The sequence below is a fragment of the Apteryx mantelli genome, chromosome 15 (assembly GCF_036417845.1).
Source record: "Apteryx mantelli isolate bAptMan1 chromosome 15, bAptMan1.hap1, whole genome shotgun sequence".
NCBI classification, from domain to species: domain Eukaryota; kingdom Metazoa; phylum Chordata; class Aves; order Apterygiformes; family Apterygidae; genus Apteryx; species Apteryx mantelli.
The window spans coordinates 25,624,408-25,640,703 of NC_089992.1; the positions used below are offsets into that span (position 1 = coordinate 25,624,408).

Below are 16,296 nucleotides of genomic sequence, written 5' to 3' on the forward strand. Positions count from 1 at the left end.
TTTTGATAGTGTTTATACATAATGCCCAGTATGTGCCTGTATATCACACACTTTTTTTTTTAAATAAAAGTCATCCTTTGCACTTTGAAGCCTAGAAATTATTCCATTTTCAGCTACAAAATATCACTTTGAATCACCACATGTAAATGAAAACGCAAGCCATTTACAGCTTAGCTTTCTCAGTCAAATCATGAGAAAGTGCAGGTGGCACAAGGTATGAGACATTTGGGATTTTAAGAAGAAACTCATGTAGTGAAAGTGCAGGTGCAATTAGAACATGAAAAACTGCACTGAGGGGGACAAAAGGTCCATGTGGACAATCTCCCATCTTAAGTGGCCAGTAGCAGATGTCTAACCAAGACCACGGAGCACAAAAAATACATAGTGTGGGAGTCAGGGACACATACACTTTGTTTAATGACTCAAGGTGGTATCGTTACATGCAAAAAAATTTTCACTGATTTTTTTCTCCCCCTTTGTATGAACTAGTCCCATTTCTTTCCAAATCTATGTAAACTTTTGGTATCCACAGCTTGCAGAACAGTACTCTCTAGCCTGTGTCAAGTGAGATAGCTCCTCTTCATTTTGAGCCCATCACCTCCAGGGCTAACATGAGGTGAATCAGGGTTCTTGCTCAAAGGACTAGTGCTATGTCCCCAAAGACAGCACCTCAGAAAGCAAAACATAATGCAGCTTTCGAAGTGGCCAACTTGGACACTGATATCAGACAAAGCCTCTCCTTTTTTTCCGTTCATAGATGAGAACAAGAAGTGATGAAAGAAGAATACTGTTTCATCACAGAAACTGTGTAGATTTGATTCTAACTCAACTGAAGAAGTTTAGGAGAAAAGGACACTGAGGACAATCTGACATCTGCCGCCTTTCAGAGGAAATGCTAACAGCTGTACTTTCCAGCACATAAAAACTCAACCTTAACATGCAAACTAAATTCCCTTGGTCTGACAACCATCCCTCTGCACAAACTGTTTCAGGACAACCAGATGAAACTGCACATGGAGATAACTCAATAAAATGGAGAGAAGGGGAAAGCCTGTTTAAATATATTATATTCAGACACCTTTGTGTGGGATTGATCATCGCCTGGCTGTGTCTACAAGGTACTAGGCAGATGTCAAACAGCTGGTATAACCCCCCACAGAACCTAGCTTCATTAGCTGCACTCTTTATCAAAGTGACTTATCACAGCATTGCAATGCAAAGCCCCACTGCTGCTTGAGGCAGAGAAGAAGGGACATAACTATGTATTTACCAGTAGAAATTGCTTACCATTATCTGTCAGCTGGCTAGGAAGTAAGCAGGATAGTGCCTATCTGTTTTTCTTCCATGGGGCATATGCAAACACAGCAGAGCACAACCTGGGACCTCTCACACCAAGGGATTTCCAAAAGGATATAAAAGATGTCAGATGCCCAGGAACCATTCTTCTGAACGGAGCGCTCCACTGCAAACGCACAACAGCCAAGTTACAGCACCTAGTAAATCGGTGCTTGTTAGCATGGCTGTTCATCACTGGTTCAGCTGCACAGGAGTGCGTTTGGTTACTGCTAGGACTCTTTCGGTCTCCCTTGAAATGGCACTGAATAGAGGCAAACAATGCCTGCATCTCCTCCAGCCTCCCTTGCACACCTGCTTGTTGAGAAAATAAAAGGATTAAGAAGGCACAGGCACTGAAAGGAAACATTCCTTGGACTACTGTGGAAGGTACAACTTAGCGGCTTTTATTTTATTTTTTTAAGAGGTTAGCTGTTCTGTAAAACAACTTTCCCAACTCACATGTCAGTACAGGAAAGCAGCTTACACCTGATCCATGTGGTGACCAGTTACAGGCCACGTCAGTTAACACGCTTTAGCTTTTCTGGTTTTTCCACGGAAAAGCGACCAGTAAGACTAGGCAGCCATGCACCATTGCAGAAAAGCTTTCGCAGATCTATTTATGACAGCATAACTACACACAGAGTTTGGGTGCGAGTCAAAGCTCCATATGTACTCTGTTCCTAGTTTTGATCTTACAGTAGCTCAGATACACGATGACATGTTTAATATTCAATAAACTGCAAGTGCTGAAGCACTGTAAGAAGGTTCAAGACAAAAACTTTCAAAAACTGAGAAGCGAAGCAATTAAGCATTTACCTCCAGGTTTCTCATGACCCGAGGAAAACAAACAGTAAGCAAACCTTTCTCAGGCCACCATCAGTTTATCCCAGTAACATTTTCTATCCATTTTTCATGTTGGCCCTACCAGCTAACTTCAGGTGAATCCCCAGGTGGCTCCAGAAATCCTCTAAAGCACCCTAGGAGTCTGAAAAGCTGCTTCCACATCATAGAACGGTTCAGACTCTTCCACTCCATTCCCAGGGAGGTAACAGACCATCATTAGTCTAGACTACAGCAGCCTTAGTAGTTTAGCTGCCAGACCAAGACAGGCTAAAAGCTGAAATTAAACAGACAGGGCAACTCCAACCCAAAATTACCTCCCTAGAGCCAGCAGCCATAGGTCAAGGTCATGGCTCTTCAACTAGAAGCTCACGGACAACACCCTGCCCAGGAGGTACAAAACAGCTTCAAACACAGCACTAGTAGTCTCCCCACCAGCACGCTACACCCTCAGGAGGGCAAGACAGACCTATTATTTCTTGAGCACTGAGGAGCAGTGAGTCCCAGCACTTCTGAGCCTGTTGCCAGGGTTAGAGGGAGAGCTTTAGTATCCAGTATCCCAAAAATGGGCCAGGCAAATCAGAGCAGAGCCTGGCTGTACCACTCCCCACACTCCCATGCATCTCTTCCCGGTCCTAGCCTTTTCCTCTGCCAGTGTCCTGGGTACAAGGGAAGACAGAGTAGAGGTCTAAGGCAGGCTTTAGCTGTCTCCTGCTGGCTGAACACGACAGAGATGAGTTTGTTAGAAAAGCTGAGTAGCCCTTAGGTTACCAGAAAAAAAAAGTCATATCCATGCCCAGTACACATCAGAGAAGTTTTAAAGATGGTTTAACCAATTTAACTACCCTAAAAGGCATGTTCCTACTCCTCGATCCATCCAATGCTCCCAGACTCTCCATTTCACTGGCTCTGGCACTCATCTGACCTCCTGGCAAGCTAACTCACCTCATTCACCTAGCAGTAATTGAACAGCTTTCTGTCAGGTTCCTGAGCTGAATCCTTACTGAGAGGTTAAAAAGAGTCTGAGCCAGCATAAGGAAAGTTACAGGTAGATGGTATCACCCTTAACATCAGCAGCAAGTTGTTACATACTGTAGCTCCATGAGATTAACAGCTAAGAACGTTGCAGACAATTGGACGTTTTTGATTCTTCTAAGAACTCAAGATAAACGCATGTTCTTGAAGAGTTTTGCTTCCTAAATATCAGACTGTTGTCTGGTATTTTCCAGAAGTTCTTTTTGCATCCTGTCTAATAGCAAAATGTCAAGAATATAAAGGCTTTCATTTGTGTTAACTGCAGTAGCAAAAGCTTTAACTAAAACTGCAGCCACATCTTCCACCCTCACATGTTTTTCAAGCACTAGAATATAGCACAACCTCCCCACCCCCCCAACCCATCCGGGGAAAACAGGATAGGAAACACTAGATTTCAAAACTGGCAGATATTAATTAAGCAAAATATTTCAGTAACATTAAAAAAGAGCTATCTAGAATATACTTGAAGAAACAAATGCAACTTGCTGTGCAAGGAAGACAACAGTAGATGACCACAGTAAGATCCAGCGAGTAGCAGTGAGCACGTGAGTCACGAGCACATTTTAGCAAGGCCTTACTGTACGTATCACCATGCACTAGTTTTGAAAATTACTTAAAACATGAACCTGACACAAGCAACACAAGGGAGAGGAGCTGGAGGTACTTCTTCAAATACCAGTCTCACTTCTTACTGGGAGAACAGGATACTGAAGTTACCTCTCTCCTGAGCTATGTCACGATTTTGTGGGAGGCATTAAGAACTTCCAGAAAGGCACCAAAAAAAAAAAAGGGCTGGCATGCATTGAGATACCTAAACAAGATAACTGGAGCAGCTGTACTGAGACCTGAAGTGCTTCTAGTACTAGGTAACTATGATCTCCAGAAGCATCTCTCACCTAAACAAGCAGATACTCTGAACTCTGACACCTTGTAGCCATTTGCAGAGCTGTACTTCCTTCCTCAATGTATACTTCTCAAGTATGGACCTGTCACCAGTCAGAGGCCACTAAAATTTGTTCTTGAAGATTATCTGTGCTGCTTTTCACGCATTTGGATTCCTGAAGAACAGCTGCACCCTACCTGCGCCGATCATGCTGTTCACAGACGTGCTTTTGGAGACACTACATTAGTTACTGATTGTTCTGTACTTTAAGCTTAAAGTCAGGCCATGCCTCAAGGCAAGAGGAGACTATTATAGTTGGCTTGGTCCTCCAATACACACACCTTTCCATCAGAACTGCACAACAAGGGAAGCATAAAAGGATCTTGAGGAAAATATTCTTGGGGGAAGGGAAACAGTGCAGCTTTACTCTGGACTCTGCACGCCCAGAGGAAGGCTACATACCATCCCAAGAGAGAGCAGAACAGACCCAAGAATCTGTATACCAAATCATTCGCCCCCAGCACAGTGTCCCTGTGTAGTTTTCCAAGGCTGTGCTCAGCACTGGAGGACAGTGCTGCTCAAAACCCTGGAACAGGCACATTTCAGAGATAGAGGCTGCTTGAACCTCTCAGCAGTCACTGTCAGGACTCTACTCTACCCCATATCCCCCATAAAACATTAGACCATCAGCTCTGTTCCTAGGAGGCACTGGCAGGTTAGAGGATGCTGTAGAGATGGGGGACGGTCACCAACATAACTGGTGGCTCAGTCATGGCCTGCAAGCCATTAGCAGTGCTCAGAAGACCCCTGCTCTACAACACACATGCAGGGCACTCTCCCTCTTTTACCCACCTGCAAAACTGAGACAGCAGTTGACTTCCCGTAGAGGTGTTAAATAACCAGAATGAGCCTAGCAAAGAACAAGACCACAGAAGACCTACAGCTAGGTAAGAAGCCTAGATGACAACCAGAATTCACAGCAGGATCAGCATGGCAGCATATCCACCAGACAGATTTGGCCTGCAGAGTGCTAATTGCCCAAATAATGCCAATTCCCCTGAGACAGCTTGATTTTTCCCCAGAACAGTACATTTATGGAAACATTAAGAACTATGGAGAAGGCCTCACGGCATACAATAAAAAATAAGGATCCATCGTTGTTCTAATGAAACTGCAAATGTGCACTGGGTTTTTAGCAAGTAAATGGAAATCATGCTGACATACAATTGTTCCACCCCCGGGTTCGCCTTCACACATTTCTTACAGGTCAATTTTAAAGAATTCAGTCTTGTTCAGCTAAACATCTGGTGGCTGTTGCTAGAGGAAACAGACTATCTGCAACATTTGAGCAAAAATAATGAGTTACATAAAAGCAGAACGCACAAGCAAGAGCAAGTGTTTTGCCAGCATACGTATCTCAAACATTACATGAAATACTATGTTTAATTTGGGGGGTAGAATACAATGAAGTTAACCTGTATGCATTACAGAAGTAACAGAGATTCAAATTCTCTAAGTCCCTGAAGATATAATCATGCTGTATTGTAATCAATATTCTAGCTAGCAGCTGTGCCAAAGATTTTTCAGAAACAGTTCTGCTAGAGAAAGAGGGATTACAGATTAAAAGGGGAGCAGTTCAGCTCTAGGCATTTTCAGATTTATATCAAGTCAAGACGAGTTAAGAAGCTATGCAAGATGGTTTTGGTCATTAACAATTTGACTTAGGGCCCCCATGCCTAACGAAGCAAGTATTTTTCCTCGACACTACAGAGCACCTTTTCAGTCCCTGGCCCCTTTTCCTCGGGATTTATCAGTACTTCGAGTCCAATGCCCAAAAGATAAAGGTACACAGCACTAAACTAGAGGCTTGATTTTGTGAGAAAAGCCGATGGCTAAGAAGAAGCTCTAATGACATCATCATTTGAAGCCCTAAAACCAAAACAGAAGCCTTATAAGATTACAGATCTTTTATATGGACTTTATAGATCATGAAGTCTCACATCAGGAGACAGAGCATTCCTGAAAACATCTTAAACAGCGTAACACTAATATACTGGAATTGCACTTCACATTCTGTACTTTTCTACAAATAGATATCACTGTTCTTTGAGGAGAGCTTCAGCACTTAAATAATCCAGAAGCCTGATGGATGACTAATACAACTAGAAAGCTTTGAGCACAGAAGGATATTTTCAGTAGCACTCACAATACGCAGCCACTGAACAGCAGAGGCACCTAAGGCTTTCACTGCCGTCTCCCTTTTTTTCCAAAATACACACTAGAACTTTGGTTGCAACTAGCTTCCTCCAGCACTGCCTCCTCCAGCACTCTGCAGAGTAGAGAAGTCCACTCTGCAACCAGCTTCAACTGCTTAGATGATATAGTGTTATCTTGTACATGACACCATTGGCCCAGATCTATCTCATATTAGTATGCAGTGAATCTATTGCTATTTTGTAGAAAGCCACTCCAAAACACCACTTACTGAGCACAGTAGAGACGTATCCCATGAGCAACTGTTTAAGCTAGGAGGTCCACTGCTTTTTTTGTTTGTTTACGCCATCCAAGAAAAATTTGCTCCTAAAGCCAGATTCTTCCAATTGCTGTGGACATGGCACTGCAGGTTCACTGAGCGCATCGAAGGAGAACATACAAGAACTGACTCCTCACTCCTATGGGCAAAGTGTTTCCCTATCACAAGGGCAGGAGCTGAGGCTGCATTGATGTTGAGAAGCCGCCAGGCCAGCACATCTCTGCTGGAGGGTCCTGAGGCAGGGAACATGCAGATGAGGATACAAATGCTCCGTGAACAAGCAATGACATGAGCTGGGGTGCTAGCTTACAGAGAAGTATGGGCTAATGAAAGCATGACACAGGGCAAACCAGGGCTTGTTTAAATATGAAGTTAAAATACACAGAAAAATAAAAGAGATGCAGGAGGCAGGAAGGGGATACAGGTGTAGACAGGTCGGGAGCAAGATCTGTGGCTGAGACAGAGCCACTTTTTCAGTCATGGAATTGATAAAGAATTTCAGTAATACATTATCAATTTCTACTATATATTAAAAGGGGGGGGGAAGTACACTTGGGTTTACTCATTATATGATTTAGCGTTCATACTGCCCAACAGTCTCTGCTTAAAATCCACATCTGTGTGCAAGTGGTTGAACAGAAAGCAAGCGGTTTGGGGGGGGGGGGGGAATTAGACATCTTGAGCTGGGCAGAAGCTTCTCTCAAGTGAAAAAGCATGCCGATTCCAAACCCCACAGAAACTGTTTCATCTGATAAAAAGGTTCCCAAGATCCCAAATGTCCTCCAGGCAGGGATGAAGAAAAACAAGCCAACGTCTTCAAGTCACACAAGAAACCCTCCACAACATCATGTCAACAAAGCATGCTTCTTTAGACTTCAGGGGCTTATCTTTAAGACAAAACAATATAAAATAAAGCACAGTCGGATAACTATAGTCCCTGGATTCATAGAAAGATATTAAAAGCACTATACTACACCAGTCTGAATTGCTCAGACTAAGAAGTTACAAGCAATTAATGACACTCGTACTGCTGGTGCCAAAAAAAGAGGGAAGTCACTTTTAAGGGATAAAATGGCAAAATAATTTGACATACGCTATCAAGCAAAATTGACAACACGTTTCTCCTTCAGGCTGGAAGCATGAAACTGTTCCTGCTCTCCCTTCCCCCCCCCCAATCCCTTTCCCCCCAGTTAGTTGAAACTACCAAAACTCAAGAGCTCATTAGGCCTTCTATATGAGAAATTTATGGAAATTATGATTTAGAAAGAATTTGTTTTGTGAAGTCACTTTGTCCAAACGTAGAAACAGCATTTCCAAAAGACCCTTTTTTATTTTCATCACTGATTTCATGAAACAGGCAGTAAAGTGTCTTACGCATACTGAAGTCAAACGCTCTCACCTAGGAGCATTACTCACTTTGCCCTCAGTTCTGGAAAGAAAGTTTTCTCAACATCTTTGATTTTTAGTTTTCTGCTTATTTCATAACAAAGTTAAAGTGCTTTTAGAGAAGCTTCAGATCCTCATGAAAGTCTTTGGACTCTCCCCTACTTTATATCCCACCCAACTTGAACAGTTTCCCTATTCAAGGTATTCATCAGGCATCCTTGCAGTTACCTAGTTTCCAGTTCTCAACACGTACGTTTCTAGAACTAAAGCTAGGAAATTCAATCAGGGATGCAATCTGCATTAAGTTTCTAGACAAATTATTTCTGGTAAGAACAAAACAAAAACCCAAAACACAGCACTGTCAAAACGAAAATATTGAAATGGAAACATGGAATAAAATTTGAACAGCTTTCATTCAGATCTCTAAGCATCCTCCTGCAGGCTTGATGGACACTTCATATACTCTGGCTAGATGTTACTGAATTTTACAGCACCTCCCCTTATATATCTTTTTTTAAGGAACAAAGATGGGAGTTGCATGTTTGACTTGATATTCTGGAAGGTCTTAGCTATACTCACCATACGTTTTCTTAATTCACTTGTCTTTGTTATCCAAAATCACAGCGTAAGCAAGTACTGGGGCATCAGAGCAGCACAGCAGCTAGCCAGTCATACCTGTAGTGATTTTAAAAAAACAAGAAAAAAAGACAACATTTTAGAAAGTCTAAATGCAACAGGTTCCAATCTTGCTTTACACTTGACAGAGAGCCAAACACCTCTTCCTATAGAAAAATCTAATATTCCTCCTTACCCCAAATCAGGACATGAATTTTCATTTGGAAGAGCACAGCGTTTTCTTAAAATACAGATGTTTCTGACTGCTCAGTGATTTGGGTTTGTTTTCAGTAAGCTGCTTCCCCACCTTGGCAAACAGGTTCCCAAACCCGACCTGCCATGAGGCAGCATCCCCGGGCTGACCACATCTCCTGTGATGCTCCAGGCCCTTTGGTCAGAAGGAAGCACAAGGGAGTTTTGTGTTTGTTTCTTTTTTTCCCCCCCCTCAGATAACACCCTCCAGAGCGTGTAGCCCATAGGGCAGAACAGGGCTCAAACACCAGTTCCCAAGGGGGAGCGCTCCATAACCGCGACACCAAGGCTGAACCAAAATGAAACTGTTTCAAAGTGTTTCTGGAAAGCAACCCTGCCCTGGATAACCAGATACAGGCTGCTTCGTTTTTCGTGCAAAACTTAGGCATTTAACTTCCTTTTGAGAAGGAGCATGGACTGTTCAAACAAAAATAAAAATAAATCTAAAAAAGCAAGTTCAAGATCTGAAAAGCCTTAACAGCCATCTAGAAGACAGGCTCACCTGACACACTGAAGTACCAACTCAGACTCCCTTACATACAACGCTCTGCAATGTGCTATAAGGAACCCCTTCTCCCAAATGCCTAAGTGCATTCCAAGCCTAACCCTAAGCTACAGCTTTTCTTCCTATTTTCCTAATTATTACAGCAGAGGTGGAAATTTAAGGGTCCATACTGCCCTTTGATACCACTGGTTCCATAAACACACGGTGGGGAAAAGAAACACAGTCTACTCTCTACCCTGATCCCAGCAGAAGTAAACTTTTCTCATTTAGAAAGCCCTGTGCTCTATATTAGCAAGAAGAATATTTTTTTTTTGCTTTCTCCAACAGCAAGTACAAGACGCGTCAAAGTCATGATTACCAAGAGTCACCACTTTGACCAAAGCATGCAGGAATTTGGGTCTACCTCTGCCCTGTACTTTTATAAGCTTCTTGCCAGTCCAGTCCAAGTCACATACGTTCTCTCCATATTGTTCATAATTCCTTCCCTCGAGAAGCTATGAGGTTTGCTCAACTGCATTGTAAGAGACTTCAAAAGTCTTAACGAGCTCACAGCAGCTATCATTAGTAATCCTTGACTTCAACTACCCAGCACCAATTTGTGAGTGAAGCCAGCTGCTGGAATGAGGAAGACACCACTTAAGGCTCAGCTTACAAGGTCTAAGCAACACTCATCCTCCCAAAATGGAAAGACATCAGGCAGCTGAATATATTCTCCTATATCGGGCTTCTTTTAAAGCATTAAGGAAAACTTTAGAGTTTAGCATCAAGTAAAACTAGATTATTTGATCCGGTCAAAGGCCAAAGCAAAGTAGAACCAGCCAAACTTGTAGCCAGCTAAACCGCAGAGGACCTGTGAGCACCTACCTTCATAGTCAAAGTGGGATCACAGTGCTTTCTATTGACTTGACAAAGCAGTCTTAACAGCACTGTTGGGCAAAGAATGAAGGACTATCCTATGAACCTGACACGCCACATATTTAAATGCTGAACACCTTTTAACCTAGGGAAGCTTGCTCTTTTTCCACCTTAAACACACCCCAACACTGCAGCTTGGGAGAGTGGGGGGAAAGTACTGCATAGAAATGCCATATTGGGATCTTTGGTCAAAAACTACCTCAGTTTGCTTATATAAATAACAACCTCCAAGAAGTACTGGCATCTGCAAACACAGCAGCTAAGCGGAAGAATCTATTTATAACACGCTCTAAATTACAATTATTTACTTAAGGAATAAAAGCAAATAAATCATCTCAAGCTCTGCCAGGGTTAAGGCCTGAAGCCAGGAATTACATATTATTCACATTCTGCTTGAAGACGAGAACACAAGCGCATTATGGAAGACTCAAAGTGTAACTTAAAATCCCCAATGTTGGTCAGGCCCTGCGACTGCCTGCTAGTAAGGCCAAGTTACAAAACTCCGTCTGTGCTTCAGAAAACCAATCTACTAAGAGACCTTTCAATGCACAACACAGCAAACAGGACACCTCCCCGGCCCTCCCATGTTCCCATAACAGCACGTTCTCAGATGGGACTCCCAGTTTCATGAGAGCACTGGAGGTTCAAAAGCTGGATTCAGCTCATTTTCTGTCCCAGCCCTACACGAATGGCGCTGGGCTCATCTAGAAGCCCTGTCCAGTACCATGATCTCTCAAGCAAAGCGTGAGGGACCCCAGAGTAACAAGAAGGACTTGGCTCGCGACTGTAGCACGCATCAGAGGAGCAACCTACATGAGAGGCCGGAAACCTCATTCAGCTGCAAGTATAGAATGAAACAGAAAGCCAACTCTTAAAAAAAAAAAAGCAATGATGAACAAGCTCGAATATGTGGACAACCCAGTTGGTGCACAAGTTTATCACAGTAATGAGCTCCATTTTGTCTTAACATTTTCAGTAAGCTGTACAGCTTATGCAGAATAAAAGGAGCTTGTGCCTCTTCTCGAAGGGAAGATGAAGAAGGCAGAGAGAGCCACTACGGCAAGAGGGAATGAGAATGAAGGAGGTAGTCTGAAAGTGAGAACAGCAAGAGGGACCTTTTCCAGCTTTTGACAGATAATTAAACTTTTGCATGTTAATTAGTACCTCCAGGCACTTTGCCCATTTCCTGTGACATCTCCTCGAGAGCACTAGCTAGGCTTTAGGGTTAGTGACACACCTGCCAGGCTGAACTGCCCAGACCTTGGCTTTGCACAATAATGCAGAAGTAACACAGAATCTGGTTTCAACCAGGTTGCTTTGGTTTTGCCCAAACAACTCTTCAGGAAAAGAGTTTATTTCACAGAACAAAAATTTATTTTACAGAACGCCAAAAACAGAGGGATATGAAGCATTCGGGGAGCTGGGCAGGGGTCCCAAGCACCTGTACTCAGGACATGCTCCTCTGCATCACTTGACATAAGCAAGGCGAAGGCACCTGCCTGTTCTCAGCACATTCCCAAAATGTAGCATTTCTGCTCAGACCTCAAAGGCCACAGCATTCAGATAAATGCTATCAAATTGACTGGGGAAGCTCCACAGACACCAAAATCCTTTTCCAGCTGTCAGCAAGAGAAAAAGGCCACACCAGAAGCTTTAAGCTTTGCTAGATGTTTTTCCCCATTATTTTTCAAAGCTAGGATGAGAAGAGAAGCCAGCTTTTGAGCTTGCTTCAGTTGCAACAGAGTAAAAACTAATGTCCCTGAAGGCAGCTCATGAATAGATAATATTTGCTACCTTTGAGTACACAACCAGATCTTTCATCTCCTCAGGGAGCCAGAGGGGATCTGTGCCAGTCAGAACAGAGAAGTGATTTCCAGAGACAGAGTGCTTTCTAGTTTGGGTTATATTACAGATACTTTTTGGCTCCCAAAGGAAGACATAGCTTCTGTCATAGCACAGAAGACAACTCTACAAAACCATTCCTTATTAGTTCTCTCGGGAAGCTGGTCCACAGACAGTTTTGAGGTCTTTTGTACTTCGTATTATTATTTTATTAATAGTTAGTAGCGCAAAACTCTGGATAGTACTTAAAAGCAAACAAAAAACCCCCAAAAACTCTTTAGGCTTGAGGCTTTTATAGTCTTACCAAATGAAAGCATAGCAGCATGATTAAAAAAAAAAATCCAACCTAATGGACACTTCCCCACAGCAAAGTCTTCACGCAAAGGTAAGAAATCTCCCAACAGTATTAAATGCTGGAACAAAACTTTAGTAGCCAATGTGATGCTCCAGCACTCATCCCGAGTTTGAACAGTAAGAAGTTTGTTCAGCCGTGTACAGAATTTGGATCAGCTCTCCAGAAACCAATGCAGTCGTTCTTCAAATGAGCCACTATCAGACTTGGCTCAAGATATGTGCAAGTCAGCATATTTTAAACCAAGCAGTTCTACAACCATATGGAGAAATAAGGTCTTTGTAGACTATTTCTGGTGCACAAGAAAGTCTTTTCAGGAGAACTCAGCACTGTTGAACAGTTTTGGCATAATACCTGGAACATATTACTATTCCAAGTCAAATATACAATCATTTAAAAGCTCTGCCTAGATAAAGGCTTGTCTTTCCTACATGAAGTCATCGTTTTTCTGAACGACTGAAGCATGTGAACAGTCTCAAGGAAAACACCATGTTCTTCAGTTTCATCTCACCACCCAGTATTTCAATCTCCCCTCATTTAGCCAGAACTGTTATCAAAAAAAAAAGAAAAAGGCCAAAACACTTAAAATAGCAAAGACAAACCCCCAAAATATTAATATAATTTCAAAATTCAAACGGTACTAACATTTTTAAAGACTCCAGAGATCTAAAGCACCTTCAGTGGCAGCGAGGAAACTAATAAGAGCATCTGTACGTACTAAAGCCTCACCCCCAAAAGGCAACTTCAAGAAAAAGTCCGCCTAATGGCTAAAAGCAATAAATAGATGAGTTTGTAAAAATGAAACATTCCTCTCCTATTCTGCCAAGATACAAGGAATGTTTCTTGGGGGGGGGGGGGGGGGGGAATTGGCAAGACAATTCAGAGAGTTCAGCAAATTTAAGCTGCATGTTACATGCAAGTGCAAAGGAGTGAGGAAGGAGCGAGGAAGGATCACTTAAGCTGCATAGTTACATGTGCGTTTCCTCTCAAAACCATTGCCAGGTTAAGGCAGCTCCCAACCCACCACTCTGCCTTGTTCCCATCACACTGGTACCCAGTTTGCTAACGGAGAGATCACACTGGAGACATGCTTTAAATATTCATTTTATCATCTTCTCCGAGATCGGTTCCCTGATCTGGTTCATCCTGTCACCTTACAAGAAGGTAAGATCAACACAGCCAAGGGCTACCAAGGGCTGAGAATCCATTTTAGCAAGGAAACTGCTAGGTATGTGACCATAACCTCGCACTGTTCCCATTTCTTGCCTCATTTCCCTCCTTTACCCAACCTGAAGTCATTCTGAAGCCTACAGGCTTTTCTTAGTATTTCCAACCACGTGGCAAAACTCCTTCACTATTACCTGCATCAGAGCTCCAACCATGCAGCAAAACTTCTCCTTCAGTCTTAGGAGGCTCCAAGCTCCAAGCTCCACTGTTAAGTGGAGCAGAGAAGTCTGTGCTTAGTCTTAGCCCATATTTTTAACTTCAGACAAGAGTAACTCAAACATGCCACCTGCACCTTCATCCACATACCGCTCTGGTTGCTAAACCGTTACAGAAATCATGAACGGATATAGCTCTGAGGACAGCACCAAAATAACTAAAGCCATGTCCTCTGAAAGCCAACAGAGCTGAACCTAAGAATAAGGCCCATCTAGCTTAGTTTTGAGTCTGAAACCATAAGTAGATGCCTGAGAAAGGGAAAGAAGAGGGTAAGCCTAAATAACTTCTCCGTGCAACTTTTCCAGTCTCCAACTATTTTTAGTTCTGGGCCTTCCCAAGTCAGTTATGTTTCTGTGTATTCAGTAACACTCAACAGAGTCTCATCGTGAGCTTGTCCAGTTTCCCTCTGAACCTGCACAACCTTTCTGTAGCCCCAACATCCTTTGGCTGGTTCTACGAGTCTGTTTTTCACTGCCTGAAAAACAACCTCCTTCCATCTGTTCTGAACCTGCCTCTGTTTGATGCTCCCTAAATCTCGTAATGGAAGAGTGTGGACCATCCTCCCACACAAGCCACTCCTTTAACGTTAGCTAGGTTAGGTCAAGTCAATGCAATCAGGATTAGCAACGGATGAAGATATCAACTTCTTGTCAGAAGGGACACAAAGTAAGAGACCAACTTTGAACGTATAGAATAAATAAGCAGGATTATTTGCCAACTAGCAGTAGATATGAAAACCTATGCCTGGTGCACAGTAAAGCAGCGGTGGAGCATAGAGGACCCAAACCATACGTTAAAGCTGTTTGCAAACTAGGTTTGTCCTCAAAAGATGGGAAGCAGCAGCGTGAAAAGAGGAAAAAAGTCATATCTCGTTGGATAAATTTTACTGCCTTTTCACCAGAAACAGATACTTACATTCAAGACCTGGAGAAGAATTGAGGGCAAAGCTGCCTTAACAACCACACTTGAAGTGAAGCTCCTCTGCAGACTCAATGATTTACAAATTCCTCTCTGAATACACCCCAAAGCTGATACCTACATCTGTTCTGCTCAAATGAAAAAGAAAGGTCAAAGCCAGTAAAAGTTATTCTGGCACCGTACTTGGGCAGTACACAGAACAATACTTGTCTGACATTTAAAAAAAGAAGAAAAACACTGCTGCTTGCAAAAGCCTTGCAAATACCACTTGAAGTATCTCTCACAGTTCCCCTAACTCACGAGTAGCCCACACATTTCAAACGTAGCAACAGAGCACCGCACGGTCTAGATCTTAATTTTGCCCTTACAAACAAAATTTTTGAGTTATATACCGGCGTGCCTAACTGAGTGCAATCTTTGTGCATGTAAAGGTTTGACATTCCTCATAAGCCACTGAAACCTGCGCATATTTCTAGGCTTCCTGTTATGCAGGCTGTAATTTTTGTTAATAGAGAGATGTTGAAGACTTCAAAACTGATGCCAACAGTCTTTGTGATGAAAGGGTACAGAATAGTCTCCTGGTCTTATTCAAGGCACCATAAATTTTAAAGATACCAGGTGGACAAGTTCAGAGAGTCCCATTTATGATGCATGAATACCTTAAAATTAAATTCTTAAAATCTTTTGAATCATTCAGAACACAGGGTCCTGCCTACTCCAAATTAAGTTTCATTACACAAAGTTTGCACTGCCTACACTTCCTTGAGGTATTCCCAGGTGGGAACAAGACTACCTGCTTCCAGCAGTAAGGAATCATTTGATATTACATGGCTCAGTGACATCTCAGCAAGGCTATTCCTCCTCTGTCCTCTCGGCTGAAGATGCTCACTAAGGCAACTATGCTTTACACTTCTGTTACTAGCTTCCACTCCTGAAACCTTGATCTCTTTGATTCAGTCTACAAAACTTGAAGAAAAAAAAAAAACAAAAAACAAAAAACAAGCTGGGAAAGCCTACTTAAAGAATAGTTTACTTTTCACTTCCAGTGACCAAAACTTTTGCAGAATACACAGATATGTGAGAAACTGTAGCTTGAAAGAAAGATATTGTGGGACCTCAGGAAAAACACATACACATCCTAAAACTAAGCATCTGCTTTTTATTCTTGTGTAAGAGCTACTAAAGCGCCAGCTAGCTTTGCAGTCCTACTCTGATGACCAAAGTCTCACTCAAATACTACAGTGACAGATCAACAATTCCACCCCAGTTACATTTGTTACACAAATAAGCATTCATTCACAAAGCTGAGCTCTGAGTCATGAAAGGACAAGAAAGTTTCGAAGATAACCTGCAGATAAGAGATTTTTCTTCTTTGCTTACTTGCGCATAGAAGGAAGACGCAATAACAGCTAAAGCTAAGTTCTCATGTTATGCTCATGTTG

The 16,296-nt window shown here is 42.5% G+C and overlaps 1 protein-coding gene across 2 annotated transcripts in view; it reads right to left on the reverse strand.

Annotated features, from left to right (window-relative positions):
• Positions 1 to 16,296, reverse strand: part of CSNK1G1 (casein kinase 1 gamma 1) — a 124,153-nt gene that overhangs the window by 92,588 nt on the left and 15,269 nt on the right. For both annotated transcript variants that reach the window (XM_067305902.1, XM_067305903.1), the window contains exon 2: positions 8,592 to 8,687. The gene's annotated coding sequence lies outside the window, so the exon portion shown is untranslated. The remainder of the gene's footprint in view (positions 1 to 8,591; positions 8,688 to 16,296) is intronic.